Source organism: Myotis nattereri (assembly GCF_964212035.1).
Source record: "Myotis nattereri genome assembly, chromosome: X".
Lineage (NCBI taxonomy): Eukaryota > Metazoa > Chordata > Mammalia > Chiroptera > Vespertilionidae > Myotis > Myotis nattereri.
The window spans coordinates 122,988,293-122,997,584 of record NC_138078.1 but is presented as its reverse complement, the minus strand read 5'-3'; the positions used below and the strand labels follow the sequence as shown (position 1 = coordinate 122,997,584).

The window sequence follows — 9,292 nt, the reverse complement described above, 5'->3', positions numbered from 1 at the left end:
GATGTATCACGTTTATTGATTTGCGGATATTGTACCATCCTTGCATCCCTGGGATAAATCCTACTTGGTCATGATGTATGATCTTTTTGATGTGCTGCTGCATCCGATTTGCTAAGATTTTGTTGAGGATTTTGGCATCTATGCTCATGAGGGATATTGGCCTATAATTCTCTTTCATTGTATTGTCTTTATCTGGTTTTGGGATTAGGGTGATGCTGGCTTCATAGAATGAGCTGGGAAGTGTTCCTTCCTCTTGGGTCTTTTGACAAAGTCTGAGGAGGATAGGTTTTAGGTCTTCCTTGAATGTTTGGTAAAACTCCCCTGTGACGCCATCTGGCCCCGGGCTTTTGTTTGCTGGAAGCTTTTTGATTACTGCTTCGATTTCCTCCATAGTTATTGGCCTATTGAGATTTTTAGATTCTTCCTGGTTAAGTTTTGGAAGGTTGTATTTTTCTAGGAATATGTCCATTTCCTCCAGGTTGTCTAGTGTGTTGGAGTAGAGTTGTTCATAGTATTTTCTAACAATCCTTTGTATTTCTATGGGGTCTGTTGTTATTTCTCCTCTTTCATTTCTGATTTTGTTTATTTGTGGTCCTCTCTCTTTGCTTCTTGGTGAATCTGGCTAGAGGTTTGTCAATCTTGTTTATCCTTTCAAAGAACCAGCTCTTGGTTTTGTTGATCTTTTGTATTTTTTTTTTTTTTGGTCTCTATGTCATTTATCTCCACTCTGATCTTTGTTATTTCCTTCCTTCTGCTTACAGTGGGCTTTTTTTGTTGCTCTCTTTCTAACTCTTCGAGTTGTAGAGTTAGGTCATTTATTCTGATTGTTTTTTGTTTCTTGCAGTAGGCTTGTAGAGCTATGAACTTCCCTCTCAAGACTGCTTTTGCTGTGTCCCATAGGTTTTGGATTGTTGTGTTTTCATTGTCATTTGTTGCCATGATGCTTTTTATTTCTTCTTTGATCTCACTGGTAACCCAGTCGTTGTTTAATAGCATGCTATTTAGTCTCCATGTGTTTGATTTTTCTGGATTGTTTTTGTTGTAGTTGATTTCCAGTTTTATGCCTTTGTGGTCTGAGAAGATGCTTGATATGATTTCAATTTTCTTGAATTTGAAGAGACTTTGTCTGTGACCCAATATATGGTGTATCTTTGAAGATGACAAATGTGCACTTGAGGAGAATGTGTATTCTGTGGCTTTGGGGTGAAATGTTCTGAAGATGTCAATTAATTCCATCTGATCTAGTGAGTCAATTAGGATTGATGTTTTTTGTTGAGTTTCTGTTTAGAGGATTTGTCCAGTGGTGATAATGGGGTGTTAAGGTCCCCTACTATGATTGTATTGGTGTCAATCTCTCCCTTGATCTTCTCCAGAAGATTTCTTACGTATTTGGGTGCTCCTATATTGGGTGCATATATATTTACCAGAGTTATTTCTTCTTGTTGGACTGCTCTCTTTAGTATTATGAAGTGGCCTTCTTTATCTCTTTTTATGTCCTTCACTTTGAGATCTAATTTGTCAGATATCAGTATTGCTACCCCGGCTTTTTTTTCACTTCCATTGGCCTGTAAAACCTTTTTCCATCCCTTCACCATCAGTCTGTGTGCGTCTTTTTTTCTGAGGTGGGTTTCCTGTAGACAGCAGATATATGGGTCATGTTTTCTCATCCACTCATTTACCCTATGCCTTTTGACTGGGGAATTTAATCCATTTACATTTAAAGTTATTATTGATAGAAACTTGTTAGTCACCATTGTTGTTCTTTACCGCTACGTTCCTTCTTTGTTTCCTATTTTTTCTATTTACAGCAGACCCTTTAGCATTTCTTGCATTGCTGGCTTGGTTGTAATAAACTCCCGTAGACCGTTTTTGTCTGTGAAGTTCCTGATTTGACCTTCAATTTTGATTGATAGCCTCGCTGGGTACAGTATTCTTGGATTCAGACCCTTCTTTTGCATGACTTTGTATATTTCATTCCATTCCCTTCTTGCCTGATGTGTTTCTGTTGAGAAATCGGTCGCTAGTCTGATGGGGGATCCTTTGTAGGTAACTTTCTGTCTCTCTCTGGCTGCTTTTAAAATTCTTGCTTTGTCACCTTCCTTATGGGGAGAAACTAAGATGGCGGCATAGATAAACACCGGGAAATAGTTGCCTCACACAACAATTGAAAAATATCCCAAAGGACGGAGCAAACATCGTCCAGAACAACAGGAAGGCTGGCTGAGTGTAATTTCTACAACTAGAAGAAAAGAAAAGCACGCTGAGAGCCAGAGGAGCTGCGGAGGTGAAGTGCAGAGGTACAGCAGCGGCTCGCGCATGCGGAAAGGGGGTGGCACCTGAGGACGCAGCTGTCTTTTTGAATCACAAGCTCCCGACTGCTCTGAACTCCGGTTCCGGGTAGTCTCTGGGGACCCAGGACTCATACGGGGAGAAGCTGGTCTGTCAGGCGGCAGCGGGCGAACTTGAGGGCGGCTTTCCCTCAGAGGTGCTTGCAGCCATTACCGGGACACTGAGACGCGTGACTCCGGGCGCGGAGAATCACCATAGCTGCTTTCTCCGCCCTTTGACTCCCTGAGACCCCGCCCCTCCCAGGCTGCGGCAGAGGCTTTTGCATGTGAATGTACCTAACTACAGCCCAGCCAGGCAGACCTGGAACTTCCAAGAGAAGGCCCAAGACCCGCAGCGGCTTGCATTGCTTCACAGCTGAGCCTCTTCGTGGCTCCTGCTGTGTGGCCTCAGGCAGGGGCTGAATTAGCACCTCCTTAGATCCAGGAGCCACTGTACCCAGTGGTCAGAGGGGGACCATTCTCCCACTTCAGACACAGCTGATTCCCACAGCCAATTGGCCTGGAGGTCAATTCCTCCCAGTAATCCTACAACAACCAAGGCACCAAGAGTGCACCAAGAGTGTCCACCTCAGGTAACTGGGGAGGCTGAGCCACTGGGCCCTACAGGACACCTGGCACGCAGGGCCACTCTATCAACACAGGGAAGCAGCCAATATGCGGAGACAAAGAAACAGGGCACAAATGGCAGAAATGGAGGAAAGCAAACGACTGGATATAGAGTTCAAGGCCACGTTTATAAGGTTTGTCAAGAATTTTATGGAAACCGCCGATAAATTTAATGAATCCCTCAAGGAGTATAGTGAGACCATGGAGGACATGAAAAAGGACCAACTAGAAATTAAGCATACACTGACTGAAATAAAGAATAATTTACAGAGATCCAACAGCAGACAAGAGGATCCCAAGAATCAAGTCAAAGATTTGAAATACAAAGAAACAAAAAATACCCAACTGAAAAAGAAAAAAGAAAATAGATTAAAAAAATATGAAGATAGTGTAAGGAACCTCTGGGACAACTTCAAGCATACCAACATCAGAATTATAGGGGTACCAGAAGAAGAGAGAGGGCAAGATATTGAAAACCTTTTTGAAGAAATAATGACAGAAAACTTCCCCTACCTGGTGAAAGAAAGGGACCTACAAGTCCAGGAAGCGCAGAGAACCCCAAACAAAAGGAATCCAAAGAGGAACACACCAAGACACATCATAATTAAAATGCCAAGAGCAAAAGACAAAGAGAGAATCTTAAAAGCAGCAAGAGAAAGACAGTCAGTTACCTACAAGGGAGTACCCATTCGACTGTCAGCTGATTTCTCAACAGAAACTATGCAGGCCAGAAGAGAGTGGCAAGAAATATTCAAAGAGATGAATAGCAAGAACCTGCAACCAAGATTACTTTATCCAGCAAAGCTATCATTCAGAATGGAAGGTCAGATAAAGAGCTTCACGGATAAGAAAAAGCTAAAGGAGTTCATCACCACCAAACCAGCATTATATGAAATGCTGAAAGGTATTCTTTAAGAAGAGGAAGAAGAAAAAGGAACTCTTACCATTTGCCACAGCATGGATGGAACTGGAGAGCGGATAAATACCACAGGATCTCACTCATTTGTGGAATATAATGAATAACATAAACTGATGAACAAGGACTGATCCAGAGACGGAGAGGCATTGATTGGACTGTCGGGCCTTGGAGGGAAGGTAGGGGAGGGTGGGGGCAAGGGGTAAAGATCAACCAAAGGACTTATATGCAAGCATATAGGCCTAACCAATGGACACGGACAACGGGGGGGGTGAGGGGATGAGCGGGGGGGGGGGTGGTAGAGGGTACACATATGTAATATCTTAATCAATAAAATATATATATATATAAAAGATTTTTGCTTTGTCGTTGGTGTTTGCCAATTTAATTATTATGTGCCTTGGTGTCGGTCTTTTTGGGTTCATTTTGTTTGGGACTCTCTGAGCTTCTTGGATTTATGTTAGTTTTTTCTTCCCTATATCAGGGAAATTTTCTGTTACTATTTTTTCAAACAGGTTTTCTATTCCTTGTTCAGTTTCCTCTCCTTCTGGCATCCCTATTATTCGGATGTTGTTTTGTTTAGCTTTGTCCCAGAGTTCTCTTAGGCTCTCCTCCTGCTTTTTAATTTTTTTTTCTAGAAGCTGTTCTGTTTGGGTATTTTTTCCTACCTTGTCTTCTAGCTCGCTTATGTGGTCCTCTGCTTCTTCTAGTCTACTGTTGATGCTTTCTACTGAGTTCTTTATAGCAGTGATGTCATTTTTCATTTCTTCTTGGTTTCTCTTCATTTCCTCTTGGTTCTTCTTCATTTCCTCTTGGTTCCTACATATATTGTTGAAACTGTCTTCCATTTTTTTCATCCACCTTATGGCCATTTCTCTGAATTCTTTCTCTGACAGGTTGCTTGCCTCCATTGCCTCCATTTCGTTTACTTCCTTTTCTGATGATGTCTGTTTTTCTTTCATATGTGGGTTGGTTATTTGTTTCACCATGATCTCTCTTCTCCAGGTGTTTGGTTATGAAGTTCTCTCTCTGCTTTCCGTGAGAAGAAGCAGTGCTCGTCTGAGTTCACGCAGTCATGCTGCTTGAAATCCTCGGGTTTCCAGGTTAGAAGCTGATCTCTGGACGTCAGCAACAGCTACCCAAGATGGCGCGGTCTCTGCTGCTGAGCTGGCGCACCGAGAGAGGTTTCAGCCGCAGTCTCCAACTGTCCTTTTTTTTTCTGGGAGTTCTCGGTCCTTCCCAGCTTCAGACAGTCTCTCAGCTGAAAATCCTCTGCCTATTCGGGCTGTATGTTACCCTTTTCAGCTGCTCACCCTTATCTGCTCCAGGACAAGGCACAGGACACGTCCGTTTATACCTCCGCCATTTTCCTCACTCCTAGGTATCTTAATTTTTTTTGGTGCAATGGTAAATGGGATTTTATTTTCATGTCTCTTTCTGTGAGTTCATTATTGGTGTATAAAAAGGCCATAGATTTCTGGGTGTTAATTTTGTATCCTGCTACATTGCCAAAATCATTTATTAGGTCTAGTAGTTTTTTGATGGAGTCTTTGGGGTGTTCTATGTATAGTATCATGTCATCTGCAAATAAGGACAGTTTTACTTCTTTTCCAATTTGGGTGCCTTTTATTTCTTCTTCTTGTCTGATCACTATGGCTAGTACTTCTAGTACTATGCCGAACAGGAGTGGTGAAAGTGAACATCCTTGTCTTGTTCTTATTCTTAGGGGAAATGGGTTTAGTTTTTGCCCATTGAGTATTATGCTGGCTGTTGGTTTGTCATATAGGGCTTTTATTATGTTGAGGTATGATCCTTCTATTCCCACTTTGCTGAGAGTTTTAATCAAAAAAGAGTTTTGTCAAATGCTTTTTCTGAATCAATTGATATGATTATGTGATTTTTGTCTCTCAGTTTGTTTATGTGACATATTACATTTATTGATTTGTGGGTATTGTACCATCCTTGCATCCCCAGAATAAATCCCACTTGGTCATGGTGTATGATCTTTCTGATGTATTGCTGAACCCAATTTGCTAGAATTTTGTTGATGATTTTAGCATCTATGTTCATCAAGGATATTGGCCTGTAGTTCTCTTTTTTTGTGTGGTGTCTATATGGTTTTGGAATTAGGATAATGCTGGCTTCATAGAAAGAGCTTATAAGTGTGCCTTCCTCTTGAATTTTTTGGAATAGTCTGAGGAGGATAGGTTTTATTTCTTCTTTGAATGCTTGGTAAAACTCCCCTGTATAGCTGTCCAGACCAAGGCTTTTTTTTTTTTTTTTTTGCTGGAAGATTTTTTATTGCTGTTTCAACTTCTTTGGTAGTTATCAGCCTATTCAGTTTTTTTTATTCTTCTTGGTTGAGTTTTGGAAACTTGTATTTTTCTAGGAATATGTCCATTTCTTCTAGGTTGTCCTTTTTGTTAGAATAGAGTTGTTCATAGTATTTTTTTCAAAATCATTTTATTTCTGTGGAATAGGTTATTTCACCTCTTTCATTTCTGATTGTGTGTATTTGGGTCCTCTCTCTTTGCTTCTTGGTGAGCCTGGCTAGAGGTTCATCATCTTGTTTATCCTTTCAAAGAACCAGCTCTTGGTTTTGTTGATCTTTTGTATTTTTTTTGTCTCTATGTCATTTATCTCTGCTCTGATCTTTATTATTTCCTTCCTTCTGCTTACACTGGGCTTTTCTTGTTGCTCTCTTTCTAACTCCTTGAGTTGTAGGGTTAGGTAATTTATTACCATTGTTTCTTGTTTTTTGAGGTAGGCTTGTAGAGCTATGAACTTCCCTCTCAAGACTGCTTTCATTATGTCCCATAGATTTTTGATTGTTTTGTTTTCATTGTCATTTGTTGCCATGATGCTTTTTATTTCTTTAATCTCTCTGGTAACCCAGTCAGTGTTAATTTAGCCTCCAGGTGTTAGATTTTTTAAAATTGTTTTTATTGTAGTTGATTTCTAGTTTTATGCCATTGTGATCTGAGAAGATGCTTACTATGATTTCTATCTTCTTGAATTTGAAGAGACTTTGCCTGTGACCCAATGTATGGTCTATCTTTAAAAATGACCCATGTGCACTTCAGAAGAATGTGTATTCTGTGGCTTTGGGGTGAAATATTCTGAAGATGTCAATTAATTCCGTCTGATCTAGTGAGTTATTTAGGATTGATGTTTCTTTGCTGATTTTTTGTTTATAGGATTTGTCCAATGGTGATAGTGGGGTATTAAAGTCCCCTACTATGACTGTATTGCTGTCAATCTCTCCCTTCATATCCTCTAGAAGTATTTTTATGTACTTGGTTGCTCCTGTATTGGGTGCATATATGTTTACCAGAGTTATTTCTTCTTGTTAGATTGCTTCCTTTAGTATTATGAAGTGGCCTTCCTTATCTCTTGGTATGTCATTCACTTTGAGATCTAATTTGTCAGATATCAGTATTGCTACCCCAGCTTTTTTTTTTCATTTCCATTTTCCTGAATAACCTTTTTCCATTCCCTTCACCATCAGTCTGTGTGAGTCCTTTTTTTGAGGTGGGTTTCCTGTAGACAACAGATATATGGGTCATGTTTTCTTACCTGTTACCCTATGTCTTTTGATTGGGGAATTTAATCCATTTACATTTAAAGTTATTGATAGGTACTTGTTTGTTGCTATTTTTATTCCTTTTTTTTTAAGCAGACATGACTATCATAAATTATTTATTAGGTAAGAATTTTACAAACATTACTTATATTAGCAGTAACGGTGGAGCTGGAGAGTATTGTGCCTTCTCCAAGCTGCATGGTGAGAACCACCAATAGTGTGGTGTAACTTGTGGCTCTTCCCAAGGCCATGGCTCTTGCAACCTGCAGATGTCAGCCCTCGCATCATCACCCTGTGCTTGTGGACTGATTTGGCGATCCACTAGTTGTCAGGATTTCTTTTGATAGCTTTATGGAATGGATCAATGAGAATAACCTCAAAGAATTTGTATGTGGAACCTTCACCAACCCAGTAAGAATTCAGGACTCTCAGAGCCTCACAGTGGCGTTCAGCTCCCTCCTTGGCAACAGACTGAAGACTTCAAGCAAACTTCAACTGGTTAATATCGTGATGGACAGGCTTGCCGTAGGTCGCACCCTTAGGAACAGGGCTCTTGTGGCCACCATGGTGCACACGAATCCGATATATGAAATAACCTTGCTTGGCCTTGTAATCCAGCCTCTGCACTTTGTCTGGCCGGGTGGGGCAGGGGACCCTGTGGAGCGCAGAGAGCTGGCAGTACTGCCAGCAGTGCACCCGGAGAAGGAAGCACATTACATCGGACTGCTTCTTCCTCCATAGCTCCTGGATGTACTTGTAAACGCCCATCTTGGTTTACCTGATGGCTGCAGCCAGACGGAAAGGAAGAGCCTCTCTCTCCCATTTTTATTCTTTATGTCTATGTTCCTTCTTCGCTATTTCTTCTTTTTATAGCAGGCCCTTTAGCAATTCTTGCATTGCTGGTTTGGTGGTAATAAACTCCCTTAGTCCTTTTTTTTCTGTGAAGCTCCTGATTTCACCCTTAATTTTGATTGATAGCCTTGCTGGGTACAGTATTCTTAGATTCAGACCCTTGCTTTGCATGACTTTGTATATTTCATTCCATTTCCTTCTGGCCTGATGTGTTTCTGTTGAGAAATCAGTCCCTAGTCTGATGGGGGATCCTTTATAAAGGGTGTCCCAAAATTCACGCAAGAATTAATTTTGATATAAAACACAAGTTTATAATTAAAAATTGTAAGTTTTTTATTGATTCATAAAGTAGACAGTATAGGGTTATGTATGGAATAGCATATCGGGTAAATGACCTCCACAGCTTTGCTGGCACATACACACTCTTTTGTTGAAATTTTCCATGGTCGTTTTGCATAAATGTGGCTGAATTTCATTGTTACAGTGCTCAATTTCCTCCTTCAAGGTGTGGGTGGCCGTGGGCTTGTTGGCATATACCTTAGACTTCAAAAAACCCCAAAGAAAAAAGTCCAACGGTGTTAAATCGCATGATCTGGGCAGCCAATTCTGATCACCAAAACAGAAATTACACGACCAGGAAATGACTCATGCAGTAATTGAATTGTTTCTCGGACTGTATGGCATGTGGCACCATCTTGTTGAAACCACATGTCGTCCACATCCATATCTTGCAATTTAGGCACAAAAAATGGATTATCATGTCACGATAGTGAGCACCATTAACTGTTATGCCTGAGCAACCGCATTTTCGAAGAAGAATGGTTCGATGATGCCTCCAGCCCAAAATCTGCACCAAACAGTGACACGTTGTGGATGCATTTGTTTTTCAACAATCACTCATGGATTTTCTGAACCCCAAATGTGACAATTTTGTCAATTAACCAAACCAGAGCTGAAGATGATTTTGTTCGAAAAATCAGCATCCAC

The 9,292-nt window shown here is 40.7% G+C and overlaps 1 pseudogene across 1 annotated transcript; it reads right to left on the bottom strand.

Moving 5' to 3' along the window:
- Window positions 1–7,603: 7,603 nt before the first annotated feature.
- Window positions 7,604–8,221, bottom strand: LOC308511812 (large ribosomal subunit protein eL15-like; annotated as a pseudogene). The gene has a single exon. The product of its transcript is annotated as a large ribosomal subunit protein eL15-like (transcript).
- Between the last annotated feature and the right edge of the window lie 1,071 nt (window positions 8,222–9,292).